Below are 9,396 nucleotides of genomic sequence, written 5' to 3'. Positions count from 1 at the left end.
TGTTCTAAAACTGCTAATGCAATTGTAGATAAACAATAAAAAATCCAAAACAAAAATATGCACCCCAGAAAAGAATGCTAGGAGTATATAGAAATAATAAATAATCGAATTATAATCCTGAATTATCCAGGACACTCCTGTGAAATAGATTTTTACTCTGGGAGAGTCTTTTCTGGTTAAATAATTGTTAAATAAAAAAAATAAAAAAAATAAAATAAAATAAAAACATCACTGTAAAACTTTTTAAAAATATGTTCTTAAGCTAAACATTCCTTAAAACTTAGTTCCCTTTTTTGGATGCATAAAAAAAAACTATAAACTGACCATATTCAGATTAAATATGTACTAAACATGTTTGAACAAACAAAGTTTTTAATAAAATAAAGATATCACTGAAACTTTCATTTGATTTGCTATTGAGACATTTAGTTTATGGAAACTAGCTAGAGACTGAAATAAAGTTGCCCAAGATAACCTCTCGTGCCCCAGAATAGCATACAGTCATGGGGGCCATACACATCATGATCACAAGAATAGTGGTAAACTGACTTACCTGCATTAACAGCTGTCAAATATGACAAAAGACACACAAGAGACTGCATTCTCTCAGTAAATGAATCCCTGCACTTTAGCGTATGTAGATTGGGTATGATCTTGTTGAGGTTTACAGCCTTCCAACTACAAATCAAAGTAGTCACTTGAGCTAATGTTTGGAATTCTTTGCTGGTCTTGCCGGTCTTTCCAGTCTAGGTTAAACAAGTGAGATATGCTCAATATCTCATTGCTGTAGCCTACATTTTAAATAATAATTTTAGCTGTTTATGTTTATGTTTAATCATTTCATATTTTTTGTAATACAATCTGTATTACAAAAAATATGAAATGATTTAAGAAAATCATGGATGGATGCAATCATGACAGACTATTTAAGGGTGGCCTCCACATTTGGAGCCAGTGAAAATGAGATGGTGCCCCTTTGGTGCACTACACAAAGTCTGTGTATATGGAGCAGGGGTACTGATGCTACCTGAAGGTGCTGGATGTCAGTATAACGCCAGGTTGATGTTGGACATGATGTTGGACAGTTGTTGCATTTTGGTTGAAAATGAAAATCGGGTTGACGTCAGTGTTTGACATCAATTTAATGTTGGATTTTGGTTACACAGCCTAAAAACAACAAAATATCAATGTCAGCTGATGTTGATATTGGACATCAAATTAACATTGACATTAGACATTGAATTTGACATTGACATTTAATTGACATACAACGTTGCAACGTTCACTATAGGTCAAAGCTGCACATTGACTACTCTAAAATATACCCAAGTTTCATTTCTTTTTCTTTTTTTTCTTTTTATACAGATTTATTTTTGGCAGTTTTGCCTTTTATTGTGATAGGACAGATCAGAAATGACAGGAAGCGAAGTGGGAGAGAGATAGGGGCGGGATCGGGAAAGGTCCTCGAGTCGGGATTCGAACACAGGAAGAAGGGTCTGGCTGCAGACCGTGGATGCGAGTGGAGCTCCACTCAAGAGCGGAAATACATCACCTCCACTTCCGACGCAAATTACGCCATATTGGTCCGGGCAAAATTTTAAGACATTGCATATTTAAAACGTATTGTTTAATCTTTCGTTTTGTATTATTTATAGTTACATATACATGCACGTAATATTTAAATTTTCTGTACATTTTATCGTTAAAATGTTTGCCGTGGCAAATTATATATGTATATAATTATATATTTTAGAAAGTAAACAGTAGATCTATAATATCACTGGACATTAAATGAGAAGTTAATTTATTAAACATCTTAATCACAATTTGTATTTTAAACAAAATAACAACATGTACATATCACAGTAAAATAATGTTTTCCACAATGTTTAATTTAATTCCTTTATTTCAGACTCTTAGGTCCATATCAACAAAAGTAACAAAATATAGATAATACATAAGATAATACAAACATAAAATACACATACCTCAAAACCTTTGAAAAACACACAAACATTCATGCCAACACTTTCGATACCAGAAGTACTTAGGATCACTTAATTTAAGGGTTACTTAGAAAAAATTTAATTTAATTTCTAGAATTAATAAATAGACACATACAATTGCAAATATTTTATTCCTTAACAAAGCGTGAATATTATTATATACCAAAACATATATTGCCGACTTTCAAGTGGTGTCGAAGCCGAGAAATCCATCTTTAAATCATGCATTATTTCTAATTGGGAAAATCCTAATTTCAAGTTGTCTGCAAGGCAGCATTGCGCCTATGGAAACTTTCACAAAACTAACATTGAAATTTCACAAGTAGTTTTGTTATGATATGATAACCTCGTTGTAACTCGCTAATGTAGCGATGCTAAATTATAGTGACTGCTTCGTATTCTGATTCAAAGAAGGCAAACCTCTTGGGCAGGTTTTAAGTGTCATTTACCATAATATGAATAAATAGTAGTTTTGCGCATGGTCATTTTGTAGTAATCCCCGCTTCACAAGCACTTATAATTAATAAAATTATTAGTCAATATTCTTAATTTATTTTGATCATATGCATACATGAACCATGCTTATACTTTTATAAGTTTATTTACAGATTAATTCATTTATACCTTGTGTAAGTAAAATTAAAATTCTATTTGTTTATTTCTTATGGTTTTCGTAGCACAAAGTGAATTATTTTATGAAACTGTGTAAAAATCGCTTGGACATCTGGGACGCGAAAGCAACTTTTTCCACCTTTGACCGCAAGATGTCATTAGTGTGCAACGTGTTGAAAAGCTTCGAGTAATGTACCTTTTTACGATACACTTAAGGGGAAAGCCTCAGTGCTTCGAAAAGCTTCATTTTCCCATCACTACTAAATTAATAGGCTACAATAAAAAATAAAATTACCTGAATTAAAGTGCGCGACGCCATTTTGATTTTAGTGGAGATGACATCTTTCCGGTTTGAGGGTGGAGGTGACGTATTTCCGGTGGAGCTCCACTCGCGAGAGGGGGTTCAGCGAAAAATCGGCAGTTGTCAGCAGGAAGTGGCTGCCAGTGGCAGCCGACAGTACCTGCCACTAAAACCAGACGTCAGCTGTCGCTCGGAGGGGAAGAAAACCACAACAACAACTATATATATATATATATATATATATATATATATATATATATATATATATATATACGTATATATATACGTATTTTTTTTTTTTTTTTTCACACATTCAGTAAACTGATTAAAGACAGAATTACAAAAGTACACTACACGGGCTTATTACCTTTATTTTGTAATAATTTAAGCTGTGTTATGAAGGTTCAGTTTTACATTTGTAGTATTTCAAGAAACAACATTGTTGCAGTTGTTTAATAAAGCCTTTAAATTTGTAACGGGCTTTGTATGATGTCAGATTATTTGATCATGTTAATTTTTAATAGTAAACGAAAATTTTTAAGTTAATGGTAGCCCACTAACATACTAAGATTAACGATTAACTATAGTAGACAGTTACATTGTCGTTCACTAACATAAAAGTTAAAATCAAACATACAAGGCAACAATTATTCATTACTCCGATCATTAATTTCAAAATGTACCGCTCCAACAAACGCTGCCATTCGTGTCTGTCGTAGTTGCATATGATTGGTTGCTGCCAAGTTGATCGATGCTGATTGGCTGTCACCAAGTGGCAGGTCCCTCCTACCCTCCGAATGCCAGTAACTGGCTTCCGGCTGTCAATGGCAGGTACTTCCTGCTGCCAGCTGCCATTTTTTTTCTGAACCCCTTCTGCCACTCGCTGTATGTCTGCAGCCAGGTCCTCTTGTGGAAACCGGAACAGAAAAGCATTCAATCTGACGTTAGAATTCGTAATGGCGGCGCTCATCGTTTACTCAGGAAAAAGGTCTATAAGATTTATATAAAAAACGAAAGGTGGGGGGTGGAAAATTAATTTAATCGGTGGATGGCCAAACACCGTGAAACACCGGCTTTGCAAGCCTAAGCAAAAGTACGTCCAAACGACGTCATTTCAACGTCTTTGTCGAACGTTGAAATGACGTCCCTTGACGAGCCAGAACAAAAGTTTTTATGACGTCTTTTTATGACGTCTTTTGGACGTTTTTGTTGGACGCCGAAATGACGTCCTCTGACCAGCCAGAATGAAAGTTTTTAGGACGTCTTTTTATGACGTCTTTTGGAAGACGTTTTTGCTCTGATATGCATTTTCTGTTAGACCTTTTCTGAAAGGTGTGTGCCTTTCTAAATTATACTCATTCAAATGAATTTGCCACAGTTTAACTCCACTCGAAGTGTAGTAACATCTAGAAGCAATAAGAATGCTCCTGAGCTAAATTTCGAGTGTCCCAGAAAAGGGTATGAGTACTTATGCAACGGGATCTTTTCAGTTTTTTATTTTTAATAAAAAAAAAAAAAAAATGTAAAAAAAAAAAAAAAAAAAAAAAATTTGCTTTGCCATTATGGAGAAGGGAATGTAGATTGATGTGGGGAAAAAAGTAATTTAAAGTAGTTTAACATAAGGCAGCAACATAACAAAATGTGAAAAAAATTGAAGGGATATGAATAATTTCGCAAGGCACTGCATATATTACAAAATCACAGGGATTATTAAGAATTTGTATTGAGTTCTTACCAACATCATATCTCTTTCTGCACAAAATGAGTAAAGATATGATGAAAGCTGTCACAAGCATGAACAACAACACCAACTAATATAAAAATGGATCCACGAAAGTTTTGATGTGAATTAACCTTTACCTAATGTAATATTGAATTTGTTGTCCAAGCCAAGGTGTGCTAATGTACAGTTGTAGTTGTATTTGCATTCCTCTGCTGAGATCTCCATACTCTTCCTCATCTGATATGTTCCTTCTCCACTGGGCAGCAGGTCTCCTGTGATTCGATGGTCCTCCACAGGTTCAAAACCCGTGACGAGACAGGTAACTTGTTCCCCTCCAGAGTCTTTTAGTGTCTTCCTAAGGAGTCTGATTCTAGGTGTCACTGAAAAAAGAACAAGCATGACTAATGGCGAGAACTCAGGTTAAATAGCCATTAATGTCCGTTTACTTAGGATCTATCCTTTAACACACCTGTCAAATCCTTGATGATCAGTATTGTCATTATTTAATTACAGTGTTTTTCTTTTTCAGAAACATACATTAAATTTGATATAATATACTCTTTGATTTAAGCTGCTTTACATAACGGTATATGCTGACAAATGAAAGCTACTTTGATTATCTCACCTTTTCGCGAAACAGTATTTTTCTCGACCTCCATAAGTGTTTAATGGAAATCTCATGAACCTTATTTTCAATTTGAGACCTTAAATAAGTATGTATAGACAAGAATACTGTCTGTTCAGATGTAATCAGCCAGTTGCTTTCTTCCATATTAAAGGTCCATTTATCATAATCCTGACCATCAAATCCATCCCGTAACTGAAGCTTTCCTGGTTTGTCATTAGGCAAATGTTTTAGACCAGCAAATGATTAGTACCTCTGATAAATCTATTTAAAAGAATGTACACTCAGAATATATAATGGCTAATTTCAGTAGCTTTCTAAATGGAGTGGGTTGCCCCATGAGGGTTAAAAAATTAAAATGGCCAGTCAAAGCTTACTTGATCTCAGAATCCTTTAAGTATTTCTACAGTTGGTAACACCCTTGGTTTTGCAGTTGGTACAATAGTTTTTTTCACACTGCCTTCGCTCCACTAGATGTCAGTATAAAGTTTAAGACCACTGTGATATCAGCTAGTGCAATATTACAGATTTCCCCCTTCCTTCACATTAGTGAGTGAGAACCTGTGGATACAAGGAACAGTAAAAGTTACACAGTGACTTTTATGAACACATCCTGCAGCAATTAATGAGGGGAAAAAGTCTTACATTTTTTAACATCTTATTACAGTTATTTATTAATACTGCACTGAAAAGTATAGCATCTTTGCTATTATTGTCGCTCAAAGTTGAGCATAACTCAGAAGTTATTCAGGGTACCAATACTAAAAAATAATTAAATGCATTTTGCAAAATTTATTTTGATGAATTGTGTTGACATAATGTGGATATAACTATATCAGCTTAAAGGAACACTCCACTTTTTTTTTGTTGTAAAAATAGGCTCATTCTCCAACTCTCCCCGAGTTAATAAGTTGAGTTTTACCATTTTGAAATCCATTCAGCCGTTCTCCTGTTCAGACGATATCACTTTTAGCATAGCTTAGCATAGATCATTGAATCCTATGAGACCAATATAGCATCACGTTCAAAAATGACCAACGAGTTTCGATATTTGTCCTATTTAAAACTTGACTTTTCTGTAGTTATATTGTGTACTAAGACCGGCGGAAAATGTAAAGCTACAATTTTCTAGGCGGATAAGATTAGGAACTACACTTCCATTCCGGCGTAATAGTCAAGGAAGTTTTCAGCCGTAATATGGCCGAAGCAGGCGCAGTAATATCGCGCAGCACATCGCAGCACAACGTGATCAACTGCATGCACAGGGAGCGTTCCTCGTTGGAAGTTATCTAGCTGGGAACTAATTTCAGGTGCTGCGTGATATTACTGCGCCTGCTGCGTCCATATTATGGCAACAAACTTCCTTGACTATTACACCAAGGAATTAATTAATTAATTAATTAAAACAGTCCATAAGAACACAGTTTTTTGTTAGTGTTCTAAGTGATTCACCAAAAAGTGGCCCAATTTATCTAATATAACCTTACATAGCCTAATAGAATAATATAAATAAAATATCCAAGTAAGTCTTCACAATGCGTAGATACGTATGACACTTCTAAACGTATTCTGGATTGAATAAATTATTTTTGGATGTACTGTTTACAAGAACTGAGTAAACTGCAAACCAGTAAATCAGGTTAAACTTCAGTTGAAGTTGTTCTTTGGCTTGCATCAGGAAGCTGAAAAATAGTCCTGAGAAAATACACAACCATTCTGAAGCACAAGGATCTTTTCAGAGAGCAATGTTCTTTCTTGTGTATGTGTGGTCTTGTTTGACAGTCGTCAAAGCAGGTATGTCATTTTGTATGTGATTTTGAATTGCTTAATTGTATTTCAAAAAATTGTGTAAAAAGTTGTGTAAACACTAAAAGTAACAATGCAAATGCTCATATATTCAGTATTAATAAACAACAACATATTATATATGTTTAGAATTCATTTATCAGATTGTCTTTCTTAATTATGAAAGGACCTTATATCATTGAAACAAGGAATGGGTGAGATTCTTTTTAAAGGCAACAAAATGAATTCTCAAGATATTTTGTAAAAGTGATCAAGTTAACTTTTGTTTGAATAATTTTATGTAATAATTTGCATAACTCAGACACATTTAATGCAAAATGTATAATTGGACTTTGTTTTTTACCCATTTTTAATTTTACTTTCATATATGGTTGCCCAGATCAGTTTTGATCACTGATCAAATGAGAAGGTAAACCAACCAATCAAAATTTATTTTGAAATGACACACCATCATTTGTTAATATTTAAACATTCCCGAAAATATGGGAATGGTATCAAAGTTTACCAACTTTGCTAAGTTAAGTACAAAAGACTTCAACACTACAATGAAGGAGTTGTTGAAAGCAATTCTAGAAACTAATGAAATCCAACAACAAACTAATGCTACATTAGTAGAAGAACAAAGACGTGCAAGTGAGTTGAAAGCAAAGGAGCTTCATTTAAGAATGAGACAAGAGAGCAACAAAGTCAAAGATAGTTACTTTATTTCCAAAATGGGGTTACTGATGATGTGGAGGCATACATGTCTATGCTTTTGAGACAACTGCACAAGGAGAAAAGTGACAAAAAGAACAGTGGGCTAGGATGTTAGCACCATTTTTATCAGATGAATTACAAAAAGCTTTTTTTAGATTTAGACCCTACAACTGCAAATGATTATGATAGCTTGAAAAAAGAAATCCTCAGCAGAAACAGTCTCATAACATTTGGGATGGCCTAGCGATATGAATGGGGTTTTCAAAAAGATCAACCTCCTCATGCACAATTTTATGATTTGATGCGATTGACGAAGAAATGGCTAGAACCTGAAAAGAACACAGCAGCAGTAGTTGTTGAGAAACTGGGGGTAGATAAGTATTTAAGAGCCCTTTCATATGAAGCAAAAAAGTCAGAGCAATCCAGTAACGGCAGAGGAGTTAATAGAAGCAGTTGAAAGATATCAAGCTAATGTAAATATGTTAAGTTACCGGACACAAGTTAGCTCTCATCCACAGACAAGGAAAAATCCACGAATGCTGCTTTATCAGGCATTACAAGCAAAAGGAAAAGAAAATTAAATCGAAAATTTCCTTCAGCTATACACTTATAAACACTAGCACCGCGATTTGATTTTGAAATGTGCCGTTCTCATATTTATTCAATAAAGTCAAAGCCTTTTGAAAAGTGTATTTGTGGCGGTCAGTTTTGATACTGTGGTGGCCTCCACAAATATATCAATGTATGAGAAACACAGATACTGTAAAGAAATAGAGAGATGGTGATGGAACAGATTCTTAAAATATATTTCTTAATTAAGGCCATTCCTGTTAGGGATATGTTATTGGGTATTGTCAAAAATAAACAAATCTTTTCTTGTTTAGCGTGGATCATTCATTGCAACATTTAATCTGATTCTCATGTTTAAGAATCTGTTATTTTGAAAAATAGTTTATGCTACATAAACCTATATTATTATCCCATACTAATCTCCATTTTGGGACCTCTGTACTTATAAAAAAATGTGTACGGTGCTGCATTTATTGATATGCCAGAGTAAGATTGGCCCCCCGCTGAATCTGGTTCCTCTCTGGATTGAGACATTTGCAGAGCCACACATCACAGAAGTTTTCTGACAGAAGTGGTAGACCAGAAGTCTCCTTTCAGAAGTAACCGAGCAAAGCCAGAGCAGACATCATACTGACACTGCATGACTTAAGAGTTCTGAAGCATTGTCTTGTTTCGAAGTATTCTTTTCCGAATTTTAAAACCTTTTGATTTTAACATCAATATTTTGCTATTATAAACCCAGTAACTGGATCATAAAAAAACAAGTATTTGTTATTCACATACCGAGTCTGAAGGAAAACACAGCTGAAATCATGACTGTCCCATATACAGCACAGAGATGTATGTCATTGGTGGTACCTGACATAAAGGATCCACGAACGAAACGTGACCACAAAAACCAATAACTTAAGTGAATGAAAGGCAATAATCAGCAGGGCCGTGCAGAGACCTTTAAAGGGGCAGGTGCTCAAAGTATAAAAAGGGCATCTGAAAGGCATTAAAGAGCCCCTAGGGTCCATCATCTCATTGTAGTCATCCAGTTACTTATGTAACAAGT

This window comes from Garra rufa, chromosome 13 (genome assembly GCF_049309525.1).
Source record: "Garra rufa chromosome 13, GarRuf1.0, whole genome shotgun sequence".
NCBI lineage: Eukaryota > Metazoa > Chordata > Actinopteri > Cypriniformes > Cyprinidae > Garra > Garra rufa.
This window is presented reverse-complemented; position numbering follows the sequence as displayed.